This window comes from Pleurodeles waltl, chromosome 1_2 (assembly GCF_031143425.1).
Source record: "Pleurodeles waltl isolate 20211129_DDA chromosome 1_2, aPleWal1.hap1.20221129, whole genome shotgun sequence".
NCBI lineage: Eukaryota > Metazoa > Chordata > Amphibia > Caudata > Salamandridae > Pleurodeles > Pleurodeles waltl.
Window position 1 is genome coordinate 968,705,469 of NC_090437.1, and position 13,096 is coordinate 968,718,564.

Genomic DNA, 13,096 nt, shown 5'->3' on the forward strand with positions numbered 1-13,096 from the left:
CCAGACAATATAGAATGTGGCAGCCAGATTCATCTTGGGCCTCCCTAAGTGTACCCATATCACTCCTCAACTCAGGAAACTCCACTGGCTCTCTGTCCAGAAAAGATGCCAGTTCAAGACGCTCACACACGTCCTCCTCAAAACTGGACCGTCCTACATCAACCACTGGCTGAACTTCCATCTTCCCTTGAGACACCTGCACTCCACTTCAATCAACTTTGCACATGTCCCCCTCATCCATCGCACCCGCAGCAGGGGTCGTGCATTCTCCTACATCGCTGCCAAAGCCTGGAATTACCTCCCCATCCACCTCTGAACGGCACCCTCCCTAGCAGACTTCAGAAACCAACTCAAGACCTGGCTTTTCGATGCAGATGCAGCAACCCCAACACCCAGATACCACTAAGGGTGATATTGTTGCACTTTACAAATGATTGATTGATTGATCGATGTGTGGCTGCTCATCCATAGAAGATATAAAGGGTACACCAAAGAAGACCTGCATAGTTCACAATTGAGTTACAGTTAGGGGTGGGTGGTGAACACCTCTCCGCTCGCAGAGTTTGCAGAGTTTTTCTCACTATAACTCGCAGAGTTTTTCCCACTATAACTCGTACCCTCCCCATGCACAGTTGTCTCATCAATAAGTTTATTGCAAATGTTGCAGTGAGTATAGGAAAGTACCATCTTGCCTGGCATGTTACCCCCATTTTCACTGTATGTATTTTTGTTTTTGCCTATGTGTCACTGGGATCCTGCCAGGCAGGACCCCAGTGCTCATAATGTATACCCTGTATGTGTTCCCTGTGTGGTGCCTAACTGTATCACTGAGGCTCTGCTAACCAGAACTTCAGTGTTTATGCTCTCTCTTTGCTTTAAAATTGTCACTGCAGGCTAGTGACTAATTTTACAAATTCTCATTGGCACACTGGAACACCCTAATAATTCCCTTGTATATGGTAGCTAGGTACCCAGGATATTGGGGTTCCAGGAGATCCATATGGGCTGCAGCATTTCTTTTGCCACCCATAGAGAGCTCAGACAATTCTTACACAGGACTGCCACTGCAGTCTGAGTGAAATAACGTCCACGTTATTTCAAAGCCATTTTTCACTGCACATAAGTAACTCATAAGTCACCTATCGGTCTAACCCTCACTTGGTGAAGGTTAGGTGCCATGTTACTTAGTGTGTGGGCACCCTGGCACTAGCCAAGATGCCCCCATATTGTTCAGGGCAAATTCCCTGGACTTTGTGAGTGCCGGGACACCATTACACACTTGCACTACATATAGGTCACTACCTATATGTAGCATCACAATGGTAACTCCGAACATGGTCATGTAACATGTCTAGGATCATGGAATTGTTCCCCCAATACCATTCTGGTATTGGGGGACAATTCCATGCATCCCCGGGTCTCTAGCACAGAACCCGGGCACTGCCAAACTGCCTTTCAGGGGTCTCCACTGCAGCTGCTGCTGCTCCCAACCCCTCAGACAGGTTTCTGCCCCCCCTGGGGCCTGGACAGCCCAGTCCCAGGAAGGCAGAACAAAGGATTTCCTCTGAGAGAGGGTGTTACACCCTCTCCCTTTGGAAAGAGGTGTGAAGAGCTGGGGAGGAGTAGCCCCCCCCAGCCTCTGGAAATGCTTTGATGGGCAGAGATGGTGGCCATCTCTGCATAAGCCAGTCTACACCGGTTCAGGGATCCCCCAGCCCTGGTCTGGCGCGAAACTGGACGAAGGAAAGGGGAGTGACCACTCCTCTGACCAGTACCTCCCACGGGAGGTACCCAGAGCTCCTCCAGTGTGTCCCAGACCTCTGCCATCTTGGATTCAGAGGTGTTGGGGCACAATGGACAGCTCTGAGTGGCCAGTGCCAGCAGGTGACATCAGAGACCCCTCCTGATAGGTGCTTACCTCTTTCAGTAGCCAAGCCTCCTTTCTCGGCAGCCTAACCTCCTTTTCTGGATATTTAGGGTCTCTCCTCTGGGCTATTCCTCAGATAACGAATGCAAGAGCTCACCAGAGTTCCTCTGCACTTCCCTCTTCGACTTCTACCAAGGATCGACCACTGACTGCTCCAGGACGCCTGCAAAACCGCAACAAAGTAGCAAGACAACTACCAGCAACATTGTAGCGCCTCATCCTGCCGGCTTTCTCAACTGTTTCCTGGTGGTGCCTGCTCTGAGGGCTGTCTGCCGCCACCCTGCAATGGAAGGCAAGAAGAAATCTCCTGTGGGTCGACGGAATCTTCCCCCTGCCAATGCAGGCACCAAACTTCTGCATCACCGGTCCTCTGGGTAAATACCAGAAAGATCGTCGCACAAGCCCTCGTCAACAGATGCCTCGACTATGGCAATGCTCTCATACCGGTATCTCCTTCAAGCTCTTCAGAGGACTCCAGACAATACAGAATGTGGCAGCCAGATTAATCTTGGACGTCCCCAAGTGTACCCACATCACTCCTCACCTCAGCAAACTACACTGGCTCTCTGTCCAGAAAAGATGCCAGTTTAAGACGCTCACACACGTCCCCCACAAAACTGGACCATCCTACATCAACCACTGGCTGAACTTCCATCTTCCCTTGAGACACCTGCACTCCACTTCAATCGACTTCGCACATGTCCCCTTCATCCATCGCACCTGCAGCAGGGGCCACGGATTCTCCTACATCGCTGCCAAAGCCTGGAATTACCTCCCCATCCACCTCTGAATGGCACCCTCCCTGGCAGACTTCAGAAAGCAACTCAAGACCTGGCTTTTTTGATGCAGATGCAGCAACCCCAACACCCAGTTACAACTAAGGATGATATTGTTGGACTTTACAAATGATTGATGGATTGATCGATGTGTGGCTGCTCATCCATGGAAGATATAAAGGATACACCAAAGGAGACATGCATAGTACACAATTGGGTTAAAGTTAGGGGTGGGTGGTGAACACCTCTCCTCTCTCAGAGTTTGCATAGTTTTTCTCACTGTAACGCGCAGAGTTTTTCCCACTATAACTCGTACCCTCGCCATGCACAGTTGTCTCATCAATAAGTTTATTGCAAATGTTGCAGTGAGAGTATGAAATATGGCAAGGAATATGTCATCAATTATATCATATGTGGAGTAATTAGCTGTGCATGGCGAAAGCGCAAGTTATAGTTACCTTAAGGCGGGAGTTTTAGTTAATTGAAAGAACTCTAACTATAACTGTTGAATTTCTATGGTTTTGTATGAGTAAATTCAGACCCTAATTATAACATCCCTGTAACTTTTCGGTTTTCAGGAAATTTCTATGCTTTTTTCAATGTATAGTAATTTTAATTGCTATATATGAATCCAACCACCGCCGCATATGGTGGTTGGCCACAGGGCCTGGCCTGTGGCCTGGTCCCGAGGCCAACCCCCTATAAGCACCCAACCTTGCACTGCCTTCTCCTGTGTGCAGGAGAGGCTGCCAGAAAGATGTGACCTGCAGCCAGTCCCTGTGGTCAACCCTCCTAACCACCCAACACGATGTTGTGCATGGCCCTTTGCACATGTACGCCAGAAGTTAGCCACAGCCTCTCTGGGTGTGAAAATAGGTGTGAGAGGCTGTATCCGCAGCTAAGAGTATCTGTCAGAGTGTCTGTCTGGATGTGAGAATGCGTACATAGGAGTTTTAGTATATGGGTGCGTAAGTGTCTGAGTGTGTGTGTGAGTGGAAGAATTGATTGAAAGAGAGACAGAGAGAGAGAAAGAAAGTGAGTGGCAAAGAGATAGAGGTGGTCATTACAACCCTGGTGGTCAGTGTTAAAGCGGCGGCAAGACCGCCAACAGGCCGGCGGTAAAAAAATTACAATTCCGACCGTGGCAGAAACCGCCAACAAAGACAGCCACTTTAACACTCCGACCGCCACGGCGGTACAAACAAACAGCGCGGCGGTCACCGCCAACAGACAGGCGGGAGACAATGTACCGCCCACACTATTATGACAGGCCAATCCGCCACCTTTTCCGGGGCAGATTCACCGTGGATAAAAACACGGCGGAAACAGAAATCCCGAAGGAAAAACGCTCACCTCTGCACACCCCACAAGGAACGAGGACACCATGGATCCGGAACTCCAAATTCTCCCCGCAATAGTCTTCCTGCTCCTCTACCAGGAGCAAGAACGCTGGCGGCGAAGACCACGGTGAGTACTGCACCTAAGACACAGGGGAGGGGGGAGGGAAAAAACAGGGACATACACACGCAAAACCCCCACCTTCACCCACTACAACACACACACTAATGCAAAACAATACATCACAGTTACACCCCCCAAACCCCCTGGAAGAATGCAAAGACAATAGAAAATGAGTGTAACCATTGTAATATATAAAAAGGAAGTAGGCAGAAATATATATATATACACCATGTACAAAATATATGCCAAGCATAGTAGTCCAGGTAGTGCTCTAAGAAAGTCAGTGGAACACTGGGACCACATGGTATGGACGAGGCCCACACAAGATCCCCGACCATGACGGAGAGAATACTGCAGGGGCATCCGAGAGCAACTAAACAGGCACCTCAGGGGGAGTTAAAGGGGGCGCACCTCAGCCGCTTGAGTGCACGACGCCAAATCCTCGAGGGGGCCACATGCCCACTGTTCCATCCTGGGGAGTGCAAACCCACAGTCTCTCAAGTCTCTACAGTGGGTACTTTGCCCACTGCCATATCCTGGGGAGTGCAAAGCCACAGTCTTACAACTCTCTACAGTGGGTGGTTTGCCCACTGTTCAATCCTGGGGAGTGCAAAGCCGCAGTCTCTCAAGTCTCTACAGTGGGTGGTTTGCCACTGCCATATCCTGGGGAGTGCAAAGCCACAGTCTCACAAGTTTCTACAGTGGATGGTTTGCCCACTGCCATATCCTGGGGAGTGCAAAGCCACAGTCTCACAACTCTCTACAGTGGGTGGTTTGCCCACTGTTCAATCCTGGGGAGTGCAAAGCCACAGTCTCTCAAGTCTCTACAGTGGGTGGTTTGCCCACTGCCATACCCTGGGGAGTGCAAAGCCACAGTCTCTCAAGTCTCTACAGTGGGTGGTTTGCCCACTGCCATATCCTGGGGAGTGCAAAGCCACAGTCTCTCAAGTGGATAGCAGTCTCCACTGGTGCTGGAGGGGGCATGGTGCTCAGAGTGCTTCATCCTGCTAAGGACAAGGGTAGTGGATGGATCTCTCCACTGGTTCTGGAGGGGGCATGGTGCCCAGAGTGCTTCATCCTGCTAAGGACAGAGGTAGTGGATGACAGTCTCCACTGGTTCTGGAGGGGGCATTGAGCCCAGAGTGCTTCATCCTGCTAAGGACAGAGGTAGTGGATGGATCTCTCCACTGGTTCTGGAGGGGGCATGGTACCCAGAGTGCTTCATCCTGCTAAAGACAGAGGTAGTAGATGACAGTCTCCACTGGTTCTGGAGGGGGCATGGTGCCCAGAGTGCTTCATCCTGCTAAGGACAGAGGTAGTGGATGGATCTCTCCACTGGTTCTGGAGGGGGCATGGTGCCCAGAGTGCTTCATCCTGCTAAGGACAGAGGTAGTGGATGACAGTCTCCACTGGTTCTGGAGGGGGCATGGTGCCCAGAGTGCTTCATCCTGCTAAGGACAGAGGTAGTGGATGACAGTCTCCACTGGTTCTGGAGGGGGCTTTGTGCCCAGAGTGCATCATTCACCCCGTGACGGACTCAGTTGCGTCAGTGCCCTTGCCCCTCATGGGCCAGCGGTGCTTGAGACAGCGGTGCCCTGTTCAGCGGTGTTTGAGATGGCGGTGCCCTGTTCAGCAGTGCTTTAGATGGCGGTGCCCTGTGCAGTGGTGCTTGATATGGCGGTGCCCTGTTCAGCGGTTTTTGAGATTGCGGTGCCCTGTTCAGCGGTGCTTGAGATGGCGGTGCCCTGTTCAGCGGTGCTTGAGATGGCGGTGCCCTGTGCAACGGTGCTTGAGATGGCGGTGCCCTGTTCAGCGGTTTTTGAGATTGCGGTGCCCTGTTCAGCGGTGCTTGAGATGGCGGTGCCCTGTTCAGCGGTGCTTGAGATGGCGGTGCCCTGTTCAGCGGTGCTTGAAATGGCGGTGCCCTGTTCAGCGGTGCATGAGATGGCGGGGCCCTTTGCAGCGGTGCTTGAGATGGCGGTGCCCTGTTCAGCGGTGCTTGAGGCGGTGGTCTCCATTGCAGGGACTCAGCTGCTGGCGGTCCTTCATGGCCCAGCGGGGCTTTTGCTGGCGGTCCTTCATGGCCCAGCGGGGCTTTTGCTGGCAGTACTTTATGGCCCAGCGGGGCTTGTGCTGGTGGTGGCCTCCTGGGCAGGTGGGCTGGTGCTGGCGGGCCCCTCCTGGGCAGGTGGGCTTGTGCTGGCGGTCCTGTCCTCGGCAGCTGGGCTTGTGCTGGCGATCCTGTCCTGGGCAGCTGGGCTTGTGCTGGCAGTCCTGTCCTCAGCAGCTGGGCTTGTGCTGGCAGTCCTGTCCTCAGCAGCTGGGCTTGTGCTGGCGGTCCTGTCCTCGGCAGCTGGGCTTGTGCTGGTGGTCCTGTCCTCGGCAGCTGGTCTTGTGCTGGTGGTCCTGTCCTGGGCAGCTGGGCTTGTGCTGGCGGTCCTGTCCTCAGCAGCTGGGGTTGTGCTGGCCGGCCTGTCCTCGGCAGCTGGGCTTGTGCTGGAGGTGGCCTCCTGGGCAGCGGGGATGATGGCGGCCTTCTCCGCCGTGCTGCTCTTCCCAGACTTGCCAGGTTTCTTGAGGCCCTTCCCCACCTTGGAAGGTGTCACAGCTGACTCCACACTCCCACTGGGACCCCTGGGAGCGGCTTTGGTGGCTGGAGTCTTCCCCCTCTCCCGCCGGGCACTGGTCAACTTCTGATGCTTCACAGGTGGGGGACTGTCTGTGCTGTGGCTCCGTGCCACACTGGCTGCCCTGGTGGCCGGTGCACTCCAGATTCCGGTGACTACAGGCACCACTGGTCTCGGAGATGTTGTGGCTGAGGTGCTAGTTCGGGACCTAAGAGACGGACGGGGTGGGGGAGGTGTGGGAAAGAGGTCAAGGTTGGACGGGAAAAGTTTTTGGGACACACTGGGACGGGTAGCTAGAGGGGGTTTGGGAGTGGAGGAAGAGGTGGTGGTTGTAGGAGGTGTACGTTTGCTGACCTTGGGTGAAGGGTCATGTGCTGGGGGCTGTCGTGAGGTGGATGGCTGTTGGGTGGGTGTGTGCCTGCATTTGTGTATCTTGGGAGGGGGCGTCACAGACACACTGGGAGAGGACACAGGGGATGTGTGAATGGTAGTGGGGTGGTGACTGCACGTGAGCGGGGTGTGCTGGTGGGTGTGCTGGAGAGGGACGGAGTGGCTGTAGAGGTAGTGCATGCAGGTGTGAGTGTAGACGAGACTGGGAGGGAGGAGGGAGAGGAGGAGGAGGGGGACACAGTGGAGGCAGTAGATGTTGGTCTGTCTGCATGTGTGTGATGCTTGCGTGAGTGCCTGTGGAATGTGTGGTGCTTATGTTTGCCTGAGCTTCCCTTGTGTGTTGAGGTGTGTGCATGTTGGTCTGTAGGTGTGCTTGGGATAGGCTGAGGTACAGGGGATTGGGTTGGGGTGGAGGAAGTTGGAGGGGGAGGCTAGACACAGGGACAATAGCTGCCATCAGTGCTGAGGCCAGAGTCTGAAAAGTTCGCTGAAGGGCAGCCTGACCAAAATGAATGCCCTCCAGGAATGCATTTGTTTGTTGCAACTGCCTTTCTACACCTTGGATGGCATTCAAAATGGTAGACTGCCCAACAGTGAGGGACCTGAGCAGGTCAATGGCCTCCTCACTGAGGGCAGCAGGGGTGACTGGGGCACGGCCTGAGGGGCCTGGGGCGAAGGTGATGCCCACCCTCCTGGGTGAGCGGGCACGGGGCGAAGGCTGAGGGGCTGCTGGGAGGGCGGTGCTGGTAGGGGGGGGTGGCGGCTGTACTTGTAGATGGGGGTGGCACAGATGTTGCCGCCACCACAAGGGAGCTCCCATCAGAGGACGAGTCCATGCCAATGGTGTCAGCTCCTGTCCCCGCCGTGGAGCTCCCCTCACCCTCGGTCCCACTGGTGAAGTCCGATTCCGTAGTGTGGCCCTCCATGGCCATGTGGGATGCAGCCCCCTGATGCTCCAGTGCCACTGCTCCTCTGTCTGATGATGCTAAAGCACACAAGAACAGGGAGACCACAAAAAGGGGTGGGCGACAGAAGAAAGACATGTTGAGTGCATGCATTACTGCTACCGTTGGCAGACACGACAGACACAGAAGCCCCCTGCACTACGCAGCGCTCTTCGGCTCCACTGTTCAATTCCTGGGAAATGGCCTACAAGGCTATGGACAACATCTGCACACATAGATGACACAGGGGCATGACTAGGTGTAGTTGTCACTCAGAGGTGGGGTGGGGTGCCACATGGCCTGCCTTACAGAGGGGCCTTGCCTACAGAACTCGCCCTGGCCTAGGGAAACCCACAGCCCACCTCCCCACCCAGACACCTCCACTGCACGCAAAGTCAGCAGGATGAGAGTGTACTCACCCCCTTGTGGCTGCTGTGATGCCCTCAAGCACCCATCCAACTCCTGGTAGGCCACTGCCAGGATCCTGAACATCAGGGGGGTCATGGTGCGACGGGCACCCCTCCCACGTTGGGAGGCCATCCCCAGCTGAGCCTCCGCCATCTTCTTGCTCCAGCAGCGAATATAATCCCATCTTTTCCGGCAGTGGATGCTCCGTCTGTGGTAGACCCCCAGGGTCCGGACGTCCTTGGTGATGGCACGCCAAATATCTTTTTTCTGGTGGGCGCTGACCTACATGAAATGTACAGGGGAAAGAAAAATTTATTACCAACCGCACCGTCAAACTGATTGGCCCCCATCCCTACCCTTGCCATGTGGCACATGCATTCACCGTCTTTCATGCACGCAACACTCTCCCCCTTCCTTCTTACATCCAGCCCTCTCCACACAGGCATAGCCCATACAACATGCTCCCTGTGTACTTACCTGTTTGTCTGGAGGACCGTAGAGTAGCGTGTACTGGGGAGGACCCCATCCACGAGTTTCTCCAACTCCTCCGATGTGAAGGCAGGGGCCCTTTCCCCAGACACTCGAGCCATTGTCTCTTCCAGACCGAGGTCACAGCAGCACTTGCAGTGTAGGTCCTCTCCTGCCGAAGATCAGGTATCGAGTGATTGAACAGATAGAAAATGGCGGGCACCTCCGCGGCGGTGCGTACCGTCACCGCTGGCGTACATCATGATTGGCTCCTGGGACCCATAGGGTCCAATGTTAACCAATGCAGCATTGCGCCGCGGTCTTCGACCGCCTACCGCGACGGTGTACAACGCCAGCGCAGTTACCTCACATCCCATTCTCCTACTTTAGAGGTCAGGCAGCCGCCATTTCAGGGGCCCACATGGCTTCATTTTCAGCTGCGTCACACATACCTAGGCCTAGACTCAACACACATACAGGCCACCTTTTGTGTATGAATGGTGTTCTGTGTAAACTGTGGGTACGTACCTCTGAGTTGTTTGACTCTGTGCTCGCTGTTGTCCTTCATAGGCACCGTCCGCTGGGACATGTGAGGAGATGGCGGCATCCTCCGGTGTACCGACCGTTGGTGGACCTGTCGACAATGGAGGAGCGACATGTGATTATCACATGCAGGCTTGATCGTGCCACAATCCAGGAACTGTGTACCCAGTTGGAGCCAGACCTGATGTCAGCAATCCGCTATCCCACAGGAATCCCCCCTCAAGTGCAGGTGCTGTCAGTGCTCCATTTCCTTGCAAGTGAGTGTTTTCAAACAACAGTGGCCATGGCATCAGGGATGTCCCAGCCTATGTTTTCCAACGTATTGTCCAGAGTGTTGTCTGCCCTTCTGAAACACATGCGGAACTACATTGTTTTTCCCACAGTGAAAGGTGATTTCTATGCCCTGGGACACATCCCCAACATCATAGGTGCCATTGATGGGACCCATGTGGCTTTGGTCCCCCCCCCACAGGAGTGAACAGGTGTACAGAAACCGGAAGAGTTCTCATTCGATGAATGTACAGATGGTATGTTTGGCAGACCAGTACATCTCCCATGTTCCCTGGCTCAGTGCATGACGCCTACATCCTGCGGAATAGCAGCATCCCTTCTGTGATGGGTCAACTCCAGAGGCACCGTGTGTGGCTATTAGGTGAGCACCTGGAAGCAAGTCAGTGGGAATGGTTGTCTGGGTTCCCTCCAGGTTAGTGCGTGTCTAACAGTTGTCCCTCGCCATTTGCAGGTGACTCTGGTTACCACAACCTGTCATGGCTACTGACCCCAGTGAGGAATCCAAGGACAAGGGCAGAGGAACGCTACAATGAGGCCCATGGGCGAACTAGGAGGGTGATCGAGCGGACCTTCGGCCTCCTGAAGGCCAGGTTCCGGTGCCTCCATATGACAGGTGGATCCCTATTCTACTCACCAAAGAAGGTATGCCAGATCATCGTGGCCTGCTGTATGCTTCACAACTTGGCTTTGCGACGACAGGTGCCTTTTCTGCAGGAGGATGGTCCAGATGGCGGTATTGTGGCAGCTGTGGAGCCTGTGGACAGTGAAGACGGGAAAGCAGAGGAAGAAGACATGAACAACATGGACTCAGTGATCCAGCAATATTTCCAGTGAGACACAGGTAAGAGTACATACCTGCCTATTACATGTACTTTAACAATACTACCTCTCAACTATCTGTCGTTTTCACCCAGTGTATGGTCACTGAGTTGTCACTTTACCTTACGATTTCACAGATGTGGGTCCCACTGTGGGACATCTGCTTAGATTCCTCATGGACTAGAGCTGTGTGACATAGGTATGTTGACATTACAATTGAAAGAGCATTTTATCACTGTAATTGCTAATCCACTATTTCGAAAGCACAGACAGACTCCAGATTGTTTTGTGCTTTAAGTGTGTTTATTTAAGTGCTCAATATTGGAGGGGGTATTAAAATGGTGAGGGGTGATGGCGGAGGAATGTCCGTGGCAGAGTCCAGTCTATTAGTCTCACAGGTGCATTGCCCATATGGGCATAGGAAGTGGAGCTGGGGCAGTTTAAGTATGGACAGGGTGACAAAGTGGGACAGTAGGATGACCATCAGGGTGGTCTCATTTCTTGGCGGGGGTCTTGGTATCGTGCTCTGTCTTGTTCCTGGATCTCAGGGACCGTTTGCAGGGTGGTTCTCCCTCTGCAGGGGGTGGGGTGCTGGTGTGGTGCTCCTGTGGCGGGGCGTCCTGTCCACTAGTGCCGGCGGAGGTGGTGGGCAGTTCATCGTCCATGCTAGTGTCAGGGGCCCCTTGTAGTGCCACAGTGTCCCTCCTGGTGTTCACAAGTTCCATCAGCACCCCTACTATGGTGCCCAGGGTGGAGCTGATGGTTCTGAGTTCCTCCCTGAAACCCATATACTGTTCCTCCTGCAGGCGCTGGGTCTCCTGAAACTTGGCCAGTACCGTTGCCATCGTCTCCTGGGGGTGGTGGTAGGCTCCCATGATGGAGGAGAGGGCCTCGTGGAGAGTGGGTTCCCTTGGCCTGTCCGCCCCCTGTCACACAGCAGCCCTCCCAGTTCCCCTGTGTTCCTGGGCCTCCGTCCCCTGGACCGTGTGCCCACTACCACTGCCCCCAGGTCCCTGTTGTTGTTGGGGTGGTGGGTTATCCTGGATTCCCTGTAGTGGTGGACACACAGCTGATTCACGTGTCCTGGGGACGGAGGTATGGGCCCGCTGGGTGGGTGCTGTGCTGGTGTTTCCAGAGAGGGGAAGGTCTGTGGTGGCCTGTGACTGGGTGAGGGGAACCGACTGTCCCGAGGTCCCCGATGGGCCGGGCTGGTCATCTAGATCCAGTTGGACAGAGGTGCTGTCATCACTGTGGGCCTCTTCTGTTGGTGGTGTTGACATGTGTGGACCCTCATGTCCGGTGACGTTGGGTAGGAGTCCTGCAGGGGTATAAAAGGATGGTTATTACATCTGTGTGTGTCATGGTGTGCAATGGCTGGGTGACCGTGTACCCCAGTGCTTGCATTCCTGTGTGGGACCGTGTGTGATGATGGTTTAGGGGGTTGTATGGGTATGTGCAGTGGGCATGCTTCAGTGATGGGTGTCCATGCTTTGTTGTTGCATGCGGGGCTTGGTGTTGGGATGGGTGGTTTGTGATGTTGGGACCTATGTGAGGAGTTTGAGTGCTGGGGGTGAGAGTGAGGGTAGGGGTATGTGATGGCATGCAGGTAGGGTGGGGGATGTAATAGTTAAGATTTGTCTTACCAGAGTCCATTCCGCCACCTACTCCTGCGAGGCCCTCAGGATGCAGAATCGCCAAGACCTGCTCCTCCCATGTTGTTAGAGGTGGGGGGTCCGCAGCCAGTCCGCTGAACCACCAGGTGGTGTCTTGAGACCACGGAACGCACCTTCCCCCGTAGGTCATCCCCACCTCTTCCTGATGTCCTCGTGATTTCTTGGGTGCTGTCCCACTGCGTTGACCCTGTCCACTATTCTTCACCATAGCTCCATCTTCCTTGCAATTGAGGTGTGCTGCACCTGTGATCTGAATAGCTGTGGCTCTACCCGGACGATTTACTCCACCATGACCCTGAGCTCCTCCTCCGAGAACCTGGGGGGTCTTTGCCGTGCCATGGGGTGGTGTAGGTGATGTGTGAGGTGGAGTGTGTGGTAATAAGTGTGCTGATATGTAGTGGTGTGTTGTGTGAGGTGCGTGGAAGTTCTGTGGGTGATGGTGTTGTGTGCCTGTGGATGCTGTTGTTCTTGCTGGTGTTGTCTCTCTCTGGCCTTCTTTCGGAATTTTTGGTAGTAGTGGTTTGTGTGTGATGTGGGTGTGTGTTTTATATTGTAATGGGTGTGTGGGAGTGGTGTGTGTATGTGTGTGTATCAGGTGTGTGTATTTCGAACTGTCCAATGTGGCTGTGTTTTGTAGAAGTGTGTGTATTTTGATTGTGGCGGTGTGTACCGCTAATGTAATACCGCGGTTGAAAGCCCGCCACGTGGATTCATGTGTCGTGATAGTGTGGGCGTATTTCTGTTGGCGTGAAGGTGGAGGTTTTGTTTT